The sequence below is a fragment of the Sceloporus occidentalis genome, unplaced genomic scaffold (genome assembly GCF_023333645.1).
Source record: "Sceloporus occidentalis isolate IW3139 unplaced genomic scaffold, rSceOcc1.0.p SCAF_17, whole genome shotgun sequence".
NCBI classification, from domain to species: domain Eukaryota; kingdom Metazoa; phylum Chordata; class Lepidosauria; order Squamata; family Phrynosomatidae; genus Sceloporus; species Sceloporus occidentalis.
Genome location: NW_028316997.1, coordinates 8,406,736 through 8,425,453, shown reverse-complemented (window position 1 = coordinate 8,425,453; position 18,718 = coordinate 8,406,736). Strand labels below are relative to the sequence as shown.

Below are 18,718 nucleotides of genomic sequence, written 5' to 3'. Positions count from 1 at the left end.
GGATTCTGGATATAAATAAGCGCCGGCTTTACGACACCCGCACAGCTCTTACGGGTGATCTCTCTCTTTCCATCCACCCAGAATTAGGGCAATAGATTGTGGCAGATCTGTAAAGCTTATTCAGTTGTAAGAAGATTACCTTGTGGTTCCTTCATCATTTAATGTCTTTCTTTCCTCCTCTGTCATGCAGTTTGAGAACCTAGCCTGCAGGTCATGTCCAAGTTGATTATGTCGCCAAAGAAAAGTAATTTTTTGTGTACTTGTTGCCATAGAGACCACAGCTTTTGTACAAAACAGAGGTGGTCATTTCTTTCCTAAACCGTACTTTGTCTTATTTGTTCCAGTAAACATTTTTTCTTTCTATTTTGTTTTAAGTTTAGGTATATGTTTTATGACGGGTTTTCTTCTGTACCTTTTCTGTACCCAGGATGGGCTGTAAGACATTCATTACCTTTTAAAGTTTTGGAAGTGCTATATTATCTTGTGTGTTAATTTGTAGGAGAACACTTTTAATAAATAATATACCATATTCTATATAGAGTCTAAAGAAATCTGTGCTTACATGTGGTTTATTATTGTTTATCTATTCTGTAGAATGTATTGTACATAAGTTAACACATTTCAAGGGTTCCAGTCTTTAATGCAGAGTTCTTTAATCATGTAAACATTTGTTATTATGTATATATATATATATATAATTTCCTTCAGAGGAAATAATAAAATGGCAGATCAGGTAAGGTTGAGTTACTTAATATGTCAAACTAACTAACTAAACTGCAGAGAAAATCAATTGATTTTAACTGCTTTAAACCATCTGAACCATTGGCATCAGGTTGACTTTTAAGTAACTGAAGTGCCAGCTGCCTATTCCAAGTCCGTAAATGTAGCAGCTGATTGCGTTTTGCACATTGTAACACACGGTTTATCTTTAGTGTGCCATATTGGAAAATAAAAAACATCACACACACCTGCTAGACAACCAATTCTTATATACGCAGCGCCTTTATGTTTCATTATGCGATAAGCGCAGCTCAGTTTGGAATAATCCGATTAAAAGCTGTACCAAATGATTTCTTTCTAACTGCGGCATCTCATCCAACATGGATCTGTCACAAAATAAACTTTGTAAGGAAGAATACGGCATGAGAAATGGCCATATGTTATTTTTACCAAACCAAATGTCTTTAAAACGCTGTATGTCTTTATGTTTGCGCTCACTGATCATTTATATGACACATTTTAAATTGTTTATAATCTGTTGTAGCTGGTGCAGAATTTAGGAAATAGTAGGGTGGTGAAATTATTTCCCTTTGTGACCAAAAACACCTACCTGAGGGTATTTTGTTAACTTTGTGTTTTACAATATTTGCGATTTTAGCCTTTTTTTAATCTATCACCTTATAAAAGGAAAAAAAAATACTATTTTTGAGCACAAATCCTGTGATTATGGCTCTAATCCTGCCCATAGAATACAGACAAGAATACATAGACTCACTGGCCACTTTATTAGGTACACGTTGCTACACGTTGCAGATTGGTACACGTTGCAGATTGGCCCCCCTTTTTCTCCTTCAGAACTGCCGTCATTCTTCATGACATACTTTCTACAAGGTGCTGGAAACATTCCTAAGAGATTTTGGTCTATATAGACATGATGGCATCTTGCAGTTGCTGCAGATTTGTCGGCTGCACATCCATGATGTGAATCTCCTGTTCCACCACATCCCAAAGGTGCTCTGTTGTATTGAGATCTAGTGACTGTGGGGGCCATTGGAGCATAATGAACTCATTGTCATGTTCAAGAAACCAGTTTGAGATGATGTTAGTTTTGTTACATGGTGCATTATCCTGCTGGAAGTAGCCATCAGAAGATGGGTACACTGTGGTTATAAAGGGATGGACATGGTCAGCAACAATACTCGTGTTTAAACGATACTTAATTGCTACTAAGGAACCAAAAGTGTGCCAAGAAAATGTCCCCCACACCATTACACCACCGCCAGCCTGAACCGTTGATACAAGGCAGGATGGATCCATGCTTTCATGTTGTTTATGCCAAAGTCTGACCCTGCCATCTGAATGTCGCAGCTGCAATCGAGACTCATCAGACTGGTAAAAACTTAACGTGTGAAATTTGTTCAAAATGCTTTGTTATAGCCATTTAAAGTGTTCAGTTCAAATGAGCTTTGTTAGATTTCTGGGATTTATGCAAATATATGATTTAAGGGCCTCGCCAAACAAGAATGCATATGAAAGTCTTTAATATGCATTATTTAATGAATAATTACTTTAGGTAGAAGTTGCAGCTCTAGATCCCCATTTGCTTCTGGGTCCGACAATTGAAGCAGCCAATCAGTGGCGGGAAAAAACTCCTATTGAAATTAATGCATATCCTTTCGGTGATGCACACGGTGGGGTCTCCTTAGACCTCCCCACTACATTCGCTGAGCCAGCACTGGAGCAGACTAGTGATAAGTATATCAAGTGCCAGGAGATAGTCGTTAAAAGGAAAGCTGAACCTAATTAAATACACGTGTTTTGCTTATTTTAATCTGTAAGCATACTTAGATGGGTTTATTTAGCACAGAAAACTAACAACTTTAAATTAAGACGCTTTCTAGAGATTTGTAGATTTTTGACATTTTATTGTCTGAGCTTAATGCCAGGAATTTTTTTCAATCTTTACGGGTGAAAACCTTCATTTGAAATTGTCTCATGTTCTTACCCCAATATCAATTTCTTTAATTGATATTAAATTGTAAGACTCACCTTTATTGGGTCTCATACATTTCCCTTTTTGTACAGATTTACAGAAAAGCCACTCTCTGTACTTTACTGAAAATGTTTTCCGATTGTTTGAAGGAATACATTTTATTTATAAGTTGAACCATCCAATATCCTGCATAATTCTTTGGCATTGTATGAATGCTAACAATTACATCACACCCCTGGTTTAATTACATCACGCCTCTGGTTTAATTACATCATGCCTCTGGTTTAACATCTGCCTGGTGAGCTCTTTAAACTACTCAAACACTAATAGGGATTTTTCTCTGATACAGTGCTACCTACTTGTCCCAATGACTAAATTCTACTGTCATGTCGGTGTTGCCATCTTCATGATGTTCTTCCCCCTGTAGAGGTTCAAATTATAACTGTAGCGTGTGTCATTCCTACACTACAAAGTGGAAGGGGGAAGCCACCACCGCCACCATCTTCTTGGTATACGCTCGCCAAGATCACCCTCCAGGCATCTTTCTGTGTACGTGGTCCTGACTAATTGCATTTACCAACAAGTGCTTTCTTTAAATGCAGTTTTGCATATAAGTAACTTTTTTTTTTTTTAGACACAAACCTGTTTCACTCGTATCCATTTTTGATTGCTGGATAACATGAGAAGGAATTGCTGCCTGCATTTGTTATTCACTTGATACTCTCCAGCAGCGACACGCTTAAGAATATGTGGCTACCTTATAAATAAATTACGTGCGTCCTGGCTGAACACACAGGGTCGCTTATCCACCTAATTCGCCGATGTTTATAATGTAATCTTCGTTCAAAATCATGCAAGAAGATAAGAATGCAGATTGATCCCTCAGGTAGGTATTTGTGTTGTGACCTGATTTTAGTCATGACTACGACGATCACCATATTCTAAGTGGAAGAGTCTGAGGAGAACATTCTTCCTGTGCGTCTTTCTTAAGCCTCCCTTTCTTCTGCAATGCCGATGTATTTCTCGCCTCTGTAAGAATCCTTGTTTCAGGTACTGTTGGAGTGCGGTGTCTCGCTTTCATGGTGTGCAAGCCTGTAAACGACTTGATTGTTATTCAAGCTCTTCGCTTTGGGTTGGGACTCCGGTTACCATAGGCATAGAATTCCATTCTTAAATGACAGCTTGTAATTAAGTTTGTGCATTATTTTGAATGAAAGCAAAGGTGGTGGAATACATTCTAACATTTTCTGGTTATATTGAGTGCGTATGCTGTTGACCATTAATTGGGTATTCACATGTATAAAATCCTAGGAGCCAGGACATATACAACTCCTTTAGCAGGTCGGTGTGATTGTTTTGCAGAGAACGTTACCCAAAATCTCACGTGACTTGCCTGCGGATAAAGGAAGTTTATAGGAGCGAAATAAAGCAAAATCAAATTTCTGCGCACAGCATTGTTTAAATCTTTTTAATGGAAGGTCTGCACAAAAATGGCTATTTCCAAATGACTCCTAAATAAAGACCGTATGATAAAGTCTCACAAATAACTTTTTGTTGTGTTACGTTTAGGATCATTATTTCACAACCAGTTATTTTTTTTTTCTTTTTACCTAGTTTACAAAGCAAATGTTTTTTTCCCCAAATAATGGTCATGCTATTGAAGTAAAACCGAATCTGTATATATTTAATACTTCCTCGGCAGTTTGTGATCCCACGACGGCAGCAGATTGTTTTTGTTGGCAAGGAGATCTTGCTGGGTTGTTGTGGAAGCCATGTGGTGAGCGTATAGCATGCTACCACCTTACCCTACATAGGGACTCTGATCACAAATCTAGTCGCTACTTTATATCGGAGAACTATCGCAAGTGATGACCTTTTATCTGAGGTCTTCTATGCGTATGTTTTAAAATGTGTTTTTACTTGAAGTCTGTTATTATAAAGTGATGAAATGTATAGCATAAAAATCAACCTATTTGTTCTAAATCTGTTCTCTTTGAACAAACTGGGTATTTTAAGTAACGTCCTGCACCGGTTACAAAGGTTTACTAGATTGTAAGCTCCCAAGAGCAGGGCCCTCTTCTCCTTTTGTACCAGTTTGTTATTGTATGCGAGTTTCTATTATTCCACCGATTGTAACAGCGCTACGGAATCTGCTGGTGGTAAATAAGTAAACATAATGTCATTTATTTACCTGTTTATGGCGATGGAGCCATATATAGTGAATTTCTTAAGTTCACATTCAGTTAACGATATGTGTACAGATAATTGCTGATAGTTTACAATTGTGGATGTGTAATGAATATTATGCTCTTCTTCAACCTGTTTACATTATGAGTTGTGATCTACTGGCATATTTCTGTCTAAATATTACACCTTGTTTTTTTGCTTGGCGAACACATGACCTTCTAGAAAGTATACATTGCTGGTGAGATGTTTTTATTGATGTGAAGTTGGACACCTTTTTCTTTCTGCGTCCTATTAGTTGTTGATTTTGCTATTAGTCGAGCCTCCTAACATGGTTTCCTCTTTTCCAGAACACCTTTGCACCTTGCTTGTGCTCTTGGCCATCCTGATGCAGTTGCCACATTAATAGAAAACAAACCAAAACTAAACATATGTGACAATGACCACAGATCTCCTCTAATGAAGGTATAGTCGTAGCCTGTTTTAGCTTTTTAATATTCAACGCAATTTGACATTTTATTGGGGGCGGGGGTTAAAACATACCAAGTACCGTAAACCTCAATCTAAACCTCAATTCGTTCTACCCTGCCAAACGACATCATGCGATCCCTGTTCCTTTTATTTTACAAAAAGAGTCTCGGCTTAGGTTATCACTTCTCCACCAGCCCTGACCACACTGCCGTGCGTTTATATATATATATATATATATATATATATATATATATATATATATATATATATTTATTTTTTATTATTTTTTTTGATTGTCTGTTTAATTACTAGGCCATCCAGTGTCAGCAGGAACGCTGCGCCACCATCTTACTGGAACATGGAGCAGATCCTAATGTTGCAGACATCAATGGCAATGCTGCCCTTCACTTTGCTGCACTTATTCCCTCTATGCCCCTAGCAGTGCAGCTGCTCGATCATGGAGCTGACATCAATGCTTCGAACAAGGTAAAGGCGCATTGTAGTATTCCAGCAGCACTAAGAGTACTAACTTTTCTCTTTTTTTTTTTTTTTTTTTTTTTTTTTTAATTAATCTGACTCTGATGATATGAAGAAGCAACTTCATACGCCTGTGTCGTCTTTTCATGTATTAACTCATTCCCTCAAGATTGTAAGCTTGCGAGCAGGGCTCTCTCCATCTAATGTATCGGTTTGCCTTAGTCTGTCAATTCTCGTCTTGTCATACCCCTTGAATATATGTATTGTATTAGGCGCTGCATAAACTGTTGGCACTAGATAAATAAATAAAATTAATACCTAAATCAAGCATACTTGCATTCTTTATGCTATTATGTCATATATAACAGGCAGTATCAGGAAAGTTATTAGTCTAGTGATTTTGATAAAGTTGTTCAGCTAGAGAATAACTAGAAGGAATTTTTAATCTACATGAAGGATGTTTGTCGCATTATCTTTGCAATCCACTCTCGGAGATCTAAGGTTGTAAAACTTTGGGACTATCCCAAGATGATGATGATGAAGGTTTATTGTGTGGGGGGGTCTTATTCTAGTTTTACTTTTTAATAAATAATACCATAAGCAGTGATTGCATAAAAACTAGGCACTTATTGGCAAGTTCTTTCAAGTTTTTGTTGACAGTTTAAGAGTTATCGAGATTTCAGGGAACTCCCATCAAATTTTTTTATTACTATAGATTTTTGTTTTAAAACATTTCTTGCTTTTACATACATTTTTGCATGGACACTGGCTTTTACTATTAATACTGTTCTTGTTGTAGGAAGGGTGCACACCTCTTATGCTTGCAGTGACAGAGAATCATGAAGAGATTGTGGAATTTCTCCTTAATCAAGGAGCTGACGTAAATACCGTAAACAAAAGTCACAGGTAATTTGTTGTTAAAGCATCTATATATATATATATATAATATATATATTTGTGCGAGGACTAAAAAAGATCGCCATATTGTTAAAATACGGAAGAGGTTTAGCTTACGGCCACTCCTTGAAAATTAGTATCCTGTCAGCCCTAAACTTAAATGCTGAAGGAAAATGCACTGGGGTATTTTAATGCTCAATCCTAATGCCCCTGCATTGCTAAAGACATTGCTAAACTTTGAAATAAGTTGCCCTTTCTAATGTTTTACAGAACGTCTCTTTTGATTGCTGCTAGCAAAGGATATATCAATTTAGTGAAAGTGCTGTTACAAAACAATGCTGACCCCTTTCTGAAAGATGAAAAAGGATGGACTCCTGATGATCACGCTGTGGTGAATGGACATCATGCGTAAGTTTTGCATGTTTCTTGGATGTGCATTTTCTTTTAGGCAGCGGTTTAAGGTGCCACCTGTCCTATCTGAAGCAGATCCTTGAGGCTGTGGTCTTCGATACAACTGGTTGGAAATGTGATCGTTTATCTTGCATAATAAAGCATCTTGTACATTTCACATAAGCAGCACATGTGTATATCATTGTAAAAGCGGTCTTAACTGCTTGTTCTCTTGATTAGTGTGATATTCCTCATATAAAGCTATTGTCCCATTTGAAAAGTTAGAAATCCCCTCTGGTGGCATCTGACAGATTTGTTCCACACCATATAGAGTGTATACGGCTTTAACTGATATCAGTTTCTTTAGCAATTGGAGTATATCACACTGCGTTATTATTACTCACACACAGTATAAAGAAACAATGAGAATAATTTACTTATTGGGATTTTTGCCAGCAACCTTGATGCAGATACCATCTGCATCCATGAACCCTCAGCCAAAGCTGCATTGTATTCCTGATTCAGTCCATGTAGGAAGAGGTAACACACTACATGTGTCATGTGCGAGTTGTTTTAGCTGCACGTGCACACCTAGCACAAGAGATTGCCTACCTCCTCGCAGTCCCTCTGACAAAGTATCCTCATGGCTCCTTGTGCTGTAGTGTTCGCTTCAAGGTGCAGGAAGATGGCAGCTCTGACATACAAAATGCATTTTCCAAAACTCGTGTGTGTGTTAAAGACAAGCAGTTTTGTTATTGTCCTATTCCATAGTGATCCTAAATATTGTGTCTTTTTTTGAAAATGTCTGATGCATATTTCATCACTACAAATGTGCCTTTTGTTGAGTAGAAGGAAAGGACAATGGGGTTGGAAATAAAATGCATAAGCTCTTTAGGAAAATGAAGATTATTAGAAACGCGATGTCATCTTAATTCTGAGTCAGCAGCCAAAATGAAATCACCATTCTAAGAGGAGCAGATTGATTATATGTAGATGTAATAAAACACCAGATCTTACTTCCATAAGGACAGCAGCATTTTCACTTTGTTCAGTTTCTATGGCAAAAATCTATTAGTACCTGCTTTTATGTTACATGGCGGCCGAGTGCCCCTGGTAAAAAGTATGAATGAGGCAATGTTTTATATTGCTAAAGAATTATTTCCTGGAAGGGTTTGGGCATTCAACAGTGCAAGGAATGATCTTCCTAGTGCTGCATTTAGTTACAAAGCTGTTCAATTCAACAAAGTAGAGGGAACAGGTCCTTTTTAATGAGAAAAAAAATAAGACATTTGCCAATATACTGTAGCAGAAATACAGGTCAATATAATAGTCAAGTTCGTGGTCCAAGTGACCTATGACTTACCTCTTCCGCAGTTTAACGGTACTCGAGACATATGTAACATAGTCTATAACGGTAACATGAAATAGTAAAAAGCCATACATTAAATGCAATTCACATCCAAGTGGTGTTTGTTTTTTTTGTTTTGTTTTTTTAAAGAAAATTCCAAATTAAATATTTTTTTGCAGTTGCTCACATCTAATCATTGAACACTGTGCAAGAAAGCCAAGTGTGACTCCACATGTCGGTCCTAGTAAGTTCAGCGCTACAAACAGCGTGGTGGGCATCGCTGCTAAAAGCATGGAAGGTATGCATTTTCATGTTCAGAACTGTATTCCTGGTTAAACTATGCCAAATGCAAAAGATGTGTTCAATATATTTTAACCCCTTAAGGACCAGGCTGTCTTTTACCTTTTGTACCATTGGGACCGAGGCTGTTTTAACACTTTTGCGGTGTTCGTGTTTAGATGTAATTTTCTCTTCACTCATTTAGTGAACCCACACAAATTATATGTTGTTTTTTTCAGGACAAGAAGGGCTTTCTTCAGATACCATTGTTTTAATCATATTATCTAATTTCCCATAAAAAAATAAAATAAAATATGATGAAAAAATGTAAAAAAAAAATAAAAACATTTTCTGACTTTTACCCCAAAAATCTTTTACTCATCCAAAAAAACTAATGAAAAAACCTACTAAATATATTCTACTATTTGTCCTGAGTTTAGAAATACCCAATGTTTTTATGTTTTTTTGCTTTTTTTCTACACGTTATGGAGCATTAAGTACAAGTAGCGTTTTGCTATTTCAAAACCATTTTTTCCAAATCTGGTAATTCTTCCCCCCATGTGCCATTTCGGGTATCTTTGAAGCCGGCCAACGCAATTTACCCCATCAAATCATATATTTTTGAAAACTAGACACCCCAAGGTATTTCAAATGCTAGAATTCTAACTCTTTCCATACACTAATTCTACCACCAGTCTTTGTCAAACTTTGTGGTAGTAATTTATTTTGTGTTTTTTATCGCTAAAATTGCTCTTCAGGTATGGATTTACAGCTCCTGGTATACATCACTTTCAAACAACACCCCAATATGTGTTCAGCAACATCTCCCGAGTACAGTCATACCCCCATGCATGGGTTTGTCGGGTTGTTTGGGAGGTAAAACACCACATTTAGGAAGTGCACATTTTTTAACTTGGAACTTTTACATCTGGTCATTCTGCCCCCATGTCCTAATAGGACCATCTTTGAAGCCGGCTAATTCAATTTACCCCATCAAACCATATATTTTTGAAAACTAGACACCCCAAGGTATTTCAAATGCTAGTATTTTAACCCTTTCCATGCATGAGATTCTACCACTAGCCTTTGCCACACTTTGTGTTATTATTTTTTTGGTATTTTTTTTGTTACACACGTTGTACTTTGGGTATACATTTATAGCTCCAGGTATACGTCACTATCAAACAACACCCTAATATGTGTTCAACAACATCTCTCGAGTACAGTGATACCACCCATGCATGGGTTTGACTGCTGTTTGGGGTTAAAAGGCCACATTTGGGAAGTGCGCTTTTTTTTTTCCCCCTATTTTGGTCAGTCTGTGCCTATGCCCCATCTTTGAGCCTGGCCACTACAATTTACCTCATAAAACCATATATTTTTGAAAACTAGACACCCCAAGGTACTTAAAATGGTAGTATTTAACCCTTTCCATGCATCAGATTGTCACGATCCCGGCCAGCGTGCATCGCAAGGGTGCTCGCAGCGTCGCGGTCCCATTCGGAGCGCGTCGCCTGAGTACCCGTTGCTACGGGATCTCATACGGAGCGTGTCGCCCGAGTACACGCGGCGTCATGGTCCCGTCCGGGACACGTCGCCCGGGTGCTCGTGGCGTCCCGCTCCGGTGAGGAGTGCTTCTTCCAAGTACCCACGAGTAGCGGGTACTCGGTACTTACCCCTCCAGGACCAATGCCGCAACGGTGTGTCTTCATACGCGGCGGTTCACATGAAAGAACCGCCGCGCAGTGATAGACACCCACGGCATCCTACACCACGCCCCCCTTCAGATTCTAGTCTCCAATGGAGGAGACGAAACGTCCATTGGACGGCATCACTGATGGGGGCGGGACTTAGAAGGGCGGCTGGTTTAAAAGCTGAGCACTGATACCTGTTCAGTGCTCAGTTGTTCTTACAACTAAGCTGTATGCTAACCTGTTGCCAAAACCCTCTCTGCCTGATACCCGGTGCCGACTTCTGCTTGCCTTGTGACCTTGTTGACCTCTCTGCTCCTGACCCGGATTGCCTGACCCTTCTCTGCCTGATACCCGGTGCCGACCTCTGCTTGCCTTGTGACCTTGTTGACCTCTCTGTTCCTGACCCGGATTGCCTGATACCCGGTGCCGACCTCTGCTTGCCTTGAGACCTTGTTGACCTCTCTGCTCCTGACCCGGATTGCCTGACCCTTCTCTGCCTGATACCCGGTGCCGACCTCTGCTTGCCTTGTGACCTTGTTGACCTCTCTGCTCCTGACCCGGATTGCCTGACCCTTCTCTGCCTGATACCCGGTACCGACCTGTGCTTGCCTAGTCACCGCGCTCTCCTGCATCCTGGTTTCCTCACCTGTACCAACGTAATACAGATTCTACCACCAGCCTTTGCCACACTTTGTGGTAGTATTTTTATTTTTATATTTTTTTTCACACAAATTGTACTTTGGGTATAAATTTATAGCTCCAGGTATACGTCACTATTTTTTTTCCATGTCAGGATTTTTGGGAAGATACAGCGCTAATTTTAGCACTTGCTCATAATAATAAACTTTATATTTTTTTTTTATTATTTTACTCTTTTTGGACTTTTTGGACTTTTTTTTTTTACATTTTGCTGGAACTGGATAGTTCCTCTAAAGCATAATAATTTTAAAATGTTACCATGTTTTTTTTAAGCTTTTTCTTTTTTTCCTTTTTTTATTTTTTTAATATTTTACTAATCACATAGTGATAAGAAAGCTGGGCTCCATTGACTTGTATGGTTGAATGCAGTACCAGAGTTCTCTAGAGGGTCTGGAGACCGTCTAGCGAACTTTTTCAACTTTATTATTTTTTTTCCCGGGCCGCCGCCATCTTGCGGATGGCGAAGACTGCGTGCTGCTGCGGCTGTGACCGCTCTCCGGAGCGGTCACAGCCCGCCCTGGGGTAAGTATTTGGTGTCGCTGGATGCCTCCTGATCGAGGCATTCCAGCGACACCATTGAAGTTTAGGAGGTGATCGTTGATCGCCTCCTAAACGCTTTTAAAACAGGCGTCATACAATGTATGGCGGATGTTGACGCCCCGGGGAGGGACCAGACATGGCCCATCATGCCGATCTCGGTGTTGCTGAATGCCTTGACATCGAGGCATTACAGCAACACCGTTTAAGCTTAGAAAGTGATCGTTGATCACTTTCTAAGCTTGTTTAAGTCTCATGACGTGTCAGGCACGTCATAGGTCGTTAAGTGACCGTTTTGCATGAGGTGCCTGACCCGGCAATGGACGTTAAGGGGTTAATGTACGTGATATGACCACATGAGAATGTCCTAAAATTATACTATTTTGTTTAATGAAAACAAGAAACTGCTACAAGTAGATGAGAGCTGCTACAATCAGAATGTGAGAGCTACGCTTTTTATTATATAATGGCACAGAGTTAGAAAGTGACATGTTTTGTTTTTTTTTTATTGTACACACTGGGTAAATAATGGCGAGATACAGGTCGTATATACATTATAAAAGGAAATTTGCAAACATCGTACTATACAATGTGCCTTTATAACCAATTGTGAGTCTTTATGATTAAAGCATAAAGCCATTAATTGCAGTTAGTCCATCCATTGGCCTTTGTACTGCAGGGCATTTACATCATTATAAGTGGTTCAAGCAAGTAATCCCTATCATGAAAAGAAATCCATTTGTTCTATGGTGCTGAATTATTTATAAATCTGGGATTCTTAACATCGTTGTCTGCAAGAGTTAAATTGTTCTATGTTTTGAGTCCATAGTAATTGCATTACATTTCATATACAGAGCTCTAGCAAACTCCATAGCGAGAATACAAATTTGCCAATAGCATTAAAACTGACAATATACAAAATTGACAATAACATGGAGACGCTGGAATAAATGGAGAAGCGTGCCATGCTCGGGCAAGTCTACAGGTTACAATTGAAAAATTGTAATATAATAAATTGAATTTGGCGTACTGCCCAGAATAATCTGGCACCAACGTATCTCTATCCCATAAATGTAACCATCTGTACTAGCAGTGACTTGTAGGATGAGAGGTGAATGTGCTAGCAATTGTTGGCATATCAAGAAGTTTCTTACGTTTAGCCAGTTTTGAACGGGAGTTTGAAAAGCAGTACAAATACTGTATTTGCTCGATTAGAAGACGACCCTGATTATAAAATATTAAACATTTGAATATTATGTATAGGGCTGAAACAACTAATCGATAAAATCGATAATAAAAATCGTTGTCAACGATTTTCATTATCGATTAATTGAATCGATTTTTATCGATTATAAAAAGAGGTTTTTTTCAGAGCAAATTCTCTGAAAAACTCCTTTCCTTTATATAATCCGACCTCAAACAGAGATCGGATTATAACACTAGAATCCAGATCCCCCGCAACGCTGCAGGGGACCTGGATTCCCCTCACTGTCGGCCGGTCTCTCACTTCCGTCTCTCTCCCCCCCCATACACCCCTCTGACTCCTCCCCCCTCCCATACATCACTCTGCCTCTCTCCCGGCTCCGTTACTGACAAGCACTTTCACTGCAGCTTCATAGAAGCCTCAGCGTAAGTGAAGGGCAGTAACGGAGTCTGTCTGTGCGCATCGCGCTGACCCCCACCGGCTGACAGAGAATATACAGAGAATCATCCTCTCTGTCAGCCGGTGGGGGTCTGCATCGCACAGACAGCCTCCGTTACTGCCCTTCACTTACGCTGAGGCTTCTGTGAAGCTGCAGTGAAAGCGCCTGTCAGCAACGGACCCGGGTAGAGAGGCAGACCGGTGTATGGGAGGGGGGGGAGGAGTCAGAGGGGTTTATGGGAGCCACCCTCCCATACACCACTCTGGCTCCTCCCCCTCCCATACGCCACTCTGCCTCTCTACCCGGCTCCCTGGTGTCTTGTGAACCTCCGTTGCTGACAGGAGGCAGAGTGGAGTATGGGAGGGGGGAGGAGGCAGAGTGGAGTATGGGAGGTGGGAGGAGGCAAAGTGGTGTATGGGAGGGGGAGGAGGCAAAGTGGTGTATGGGAGGGGGAGGAGGCAAAGTGATGTATGGGAGGGGGAGGAGGCAAAGTGATGTATGGGAGGGGGAGTAGGCAAAGTGATGTCTGGGAGGGGGAGGAGCCAGAGTGATGTCTGGGAGGGGGAGGAGCCAGAGTGGTGTCTGGGAGGGGGAGGAGCTAGAGTGGTGCCTGGGAGGGGGAGGAGCCAGAGTGGTGTATGGGTGAGTTATAGTGGTGTATGGGGGGTATTATGAATTTCAGGGCATATAGGGGGTATAAGGCATATCGATATTAGGCATATCAGGGGGGCATAAAACATATCTGGGGGTAAAAGGTATATCAGGGGGCTCAGTTGCATATCACTGGCATATAAGGAGTATAAGACATATCAGGGGCACAGTGGCATATCAGGGGGCACAGTGGAATCTGGCATATAAGAGGTATAAGGCATATATGGGGGCAGAGTGGCAAGCTGGGGGCCAGATGTGCATAACCGGGGGCAGTTTGGAAAATAAAATAAAATTTAAACAAGGCTTTTTTCTCAGTTTTTATTAAATATGAAAAATAGTTAACATATGAATTAATATTTACTAATTACTTTGTAAATCGGAAAAATAATCGGCCAACTAATCGATTTATTAAAATAATCGTTAGTTGCAGCCCTAATTATGTAGAATGTAAGACTACCCTGTAGGAAAAATGTAAATTATTTTCATATTTCCTTTTATTTGCCAACCTGCCCCCCCGACTTACCGATGCATTCGGTCATGCCAGAGAGGAGGATCCAGGTCCCCTGCAGCTAATGAGGTCTGATTAAAGGACGACCTCGAATATAAGACGAAGGGTATTTTTCTGAGCATTTGCTCTGGTAAAAACCTTGACTTATAATCGAGCAAATACGGTAGTTCATGTCAGACACATTTTGATAGTAACAATTTAAGTTAATATAACACAGTTAAGATAGAGAAAGACATACAGACAGGAACTGCTCAGTATGCTGTCAGCTTAATTCACTGTTCTATTGCCTTGCTTTGATTGGCACAAATTGTATATCGTATAACAATTTCACATTTCGGGTTGGGTCTTCAAAATGGAGGTATGCATACGCAGATCGCATATCACAAATTACTTTACTTTACCGCATGATCATTGCTCGGTAATAGTTGGTTAAAAAGGGGGCTTTTTTTAAACTTGTGTGGTACTTTTAATACATTAAAGTTGATAATTGGTTGCGGTGTCTGCAGTGTATCCTACCGAAAGAGATATGGACTTCCTGCCCTCCGGTTTGTAAACCATGTCTGTAGTTTTGTCTTCTGTTGCAGACATTTGAATACAAGCAAAACCAAAAATGCAGCCAGCATTAGGAAACAGTGGTTTTGTCCCCTCTTTTTTCCCCCCTTGTTTTCTGTGTGAACATGCTCAAGTTATATCATCATGACTCGGCTTGTGTTTGTACGCACTGTGAACCGGATTTCAACAGTTTCCCTCTTTCCATGTAATTTATTTTAATTAGTTGTTTGGTTTTTTTTGCTTTGTTACCAAATATTTGTATTCATATATATAAAAAAAAGCACAATCTATTTTAATAACATTTCGTTTTATATGTTTTCAGTTACCAAGGACATTTCAGAAGCAGGTGACATTTCCGAAAGCAGGTGAAGTGTCTTAATTTTCTTAACATTTGTAATATAAAAGTTCCTTGTTGTATGCCCTGCTGCGTATATACCACTTAAAGAACAAAAATGTGAAGCAATGTAGTACTTTTTGATCCAGTAAACTTAATGTAATACAATAAATGTTCTATATATTATAGAATAATCTTCATTTTTGTTTTTTCAAACACTTTAAGATTTTAAATGTAAATGCATGGTAAGTTCTTCTTCTTCATATTAGCCTGACCAAGTTCTTTTCTTTCCAGTGCCTCCCAAAAGTCAGGTGGTGTAAATTCTTGGCCTTCATCTGATGACGAGTTAGATTTTTTCCCAAAGGTAACCCATGCATTGTCTGTAAAAGAATGCTTGTTATTTCTGCCAATTTACATTACAATCAAACAATACAAACATCTAGATATTTACCTATTCACATTTAACTTTATATCATGTGTATTCACAGTTTTTGAATTGTGCACTTGAACACAACATAACCATAACTTTTTTTTATTTTCTAGAAGAATTTGAGGCCAAATTTGAAAGAAATGCTTGACAAGAAGATAAATGGTTAGCGGCTTTCTGTTTCTAATGTCAATATTGCTGTGTTGTCTTGCAAATATTTTGTGTACAGATTAATAATTCTGTGGCTCTGTTTGTTTTGATGTAGCTGTCCAGAAACCTAGTGTTACTGCTGCGCAACCCATAAGCTTCTCTCCACCATATAAATCTCATAGTAACGAAGATTCCTTCCATGGTAGTGACAATGAAGATCCACCGCAACCTAATCCTTTTCCCCAAACCTTTTCCTTCAACCAACGTGTGCCTTGTACACCTAGCTCCTATCCAAAGCCTTTCCACCTGGCTTCTTCCCACCTGAGTCTTAATAAGGTAATTTTTTTTATTCATGAATGTACATGGTGTTAATAATAACTGCTTTTGTTTTTGTTTTTCAAACATTTTTACTGGGAAGAGACATGCAGCACGTCTAAGAAAGGAAATTTCAAAACACTTTCATATTCTGGTAGACAAAATCAAAAAGCCTGTAAAGAGGCTTGTGCTGGTCCTGTTTGTCAAAAGGGCAGCAATGATGTGGAAGACTGCAGTCAGGAGGGTGATGAACATGATGACACTGGTGCAAGTGAAGAGGGAGAAGAGGTATCTGAAAACTGTGAAAGCACTGTAATAGAAAATGCACCTGACAATGGTGAAGATGGCTCTGAAGAGTGTGAAGATGTAATAGAAGATGGATCTGAAGAGTGTGAAGATGTAGTAGAAGATGGATCTGAAGTGAGTGAAGATGTAATAGAAGATGGATCTGAAGAGTGTGAAGATGTAGTAGAAGATGGATCTGAAGTGAGTGAAGATGGAATAGAAGATGGATCTGAAGTGAGTGAAGATGGAATAGAAGATGGATCTGAAGAGAGTGAAGATGGAATAGACGATGGGTCTGAAGAGAGTGAAGGTGGAATAGATGATGGGTCTGAACATAATAGAGGTGATGATAAAGATGGACGTGAAGAAGTAATAGAATATGGAATATCTGGAAACGATGAGCAGTGTTTAAATGAATGTGTACTCGAAAGGACTGTTGAAAATCAAGAAGACACAAATCAAGATATTCTGGTCTGTGCATCTAGTGCTTCTGAAAATAAGGAAGGTGCTGGTGACAATGAAGCTGTATCATTTCCTGATGGGATTTCCAGTGATGCACCAGATACCCAAGTCATTTCAAATAGTGATGTTCCCGTGTCACTAATAATTGGCTTTTATGAACATTCAGATGCAAATGCAGATTCTCTTATTCAAAGGGAAACAAGCTCATTAACATCCAATTTAAAATCTCAAGAACCAACAGAATACCACAGAGAAATGACTCCTCGAATAGTTGATGGACATAATCAGATAAACGATATCCTTATATGTGGTGGTTCACAGGAGGTTTACAAACTGCAAGGCAAAGCAAGCAATCTAAACATCTGTATGAAAGAAGAAAAGACACTCCATAATAACAGTGGAGTAAATGAGCATGGGCATTTAGATCCGACTTTGGAACTTGAAGATGTAAGACGTTTGCCAAGTCCAAATACTTTTTCTATGTGCCAAATCCAGAACAATAACAAAATAACAGAATAGATATTTACAACTAGTTAAGCCTAATAATGTCACATAGTGGTATAGTTGTATAGCTATTGGTGGTTTATTAGAGGAGTAAACTCCATTCTTAAGATGACACATTAATTTCCATACAGAAATAACACATTTTCATTGTAGTCTTCATAATCTCACATGTGCTTCATCATGTGGGTTGCTAATAGAGCAGGTTAGTAAAAGCTAATAAGAAAGGACTATGTCCTTTTTCTACTCCTAGTTGTTTTAAGACTGCTGCTCTGCGCAGTGCTCTGCGTGTTATCCATTTTGCAGGCTCTCACAGCAGTGGTATGGACAGGTCCAGAAAGCGTCCAGTCCTCATAGCTGCTAGTAAAGATGGCATTGAAACAGGGAAGAAATATAGTATTTCTAAATAACATTCTGCTCAGTTTACTGAATGTCATCTGAGAAGCACACAGTTGGCTTCAATGATCCCTGAAAAATAGCAGGTTTTATATATTTTTTGTGCGCATTGCTGTTATTGCTAATACTTTTTGTGGTCTCGTTTTTTTTTCTCCTTCCTTTAGGCGGATCAATCAGCTAATAAAATTGGTGGAAACATTGGTAGTGATTTGGAGGATAGTGATGAAGAAAGCTGTGCTAAAGGAGACATTTGTGACCCTGTTTTCGAAAGCAAGTTACAAGACCATGGAACGCCTGGTGGTTTGTAGCTTTTTATTTATTTATTTTTTAATTAGTTAATGGATTGGGGGTTGGTAGCTGATGTTATTTCCAGAATTATGGACACTACACATCACTTCATTAGTTGCATGTCACTAGATTTAATATTACATTTTGTTTATAGGGCACCAGTAGCTTCCATACTGCCATAGTGATGGGGACATACAAAACTAACAATAACCTTGACAAAACATAAGACATAATGATAAAAAAGACAGCCCTGATTTTGTCTGTTTACAATCTATTAGGAGGCTGAGGGGGAATGACACAAAAGGTGAGAGACTGTTTGGGAAAGGATAATTTGATTGTATCAAAGATCACATGCAGAAGTAGGTGGCTTGGAAGGAACACATGGCATACTTCAGGTTTTGTGTTCTAAAGAGGACAAATTGTATGCAACCCTGAAAAGTTGGATTTCCACTGACTATCTAAAGCTATAATATATACGAGAGAATAAAAAAACAGGACACATCCTGAAGACACAAGT

At 39.2% G+C, this 18,718-nt stretch overlaps 1 pseudogene; it reads left to right on the top strand.

The window, feature by feature from the left end:
- The window catches only part of LOC149302807 (uncharacterized), a 43,173-nt pseudogene that overhangs the window by 738 nt on the left and 23,717 nt on the right, over positions 1-18,718 (top strand).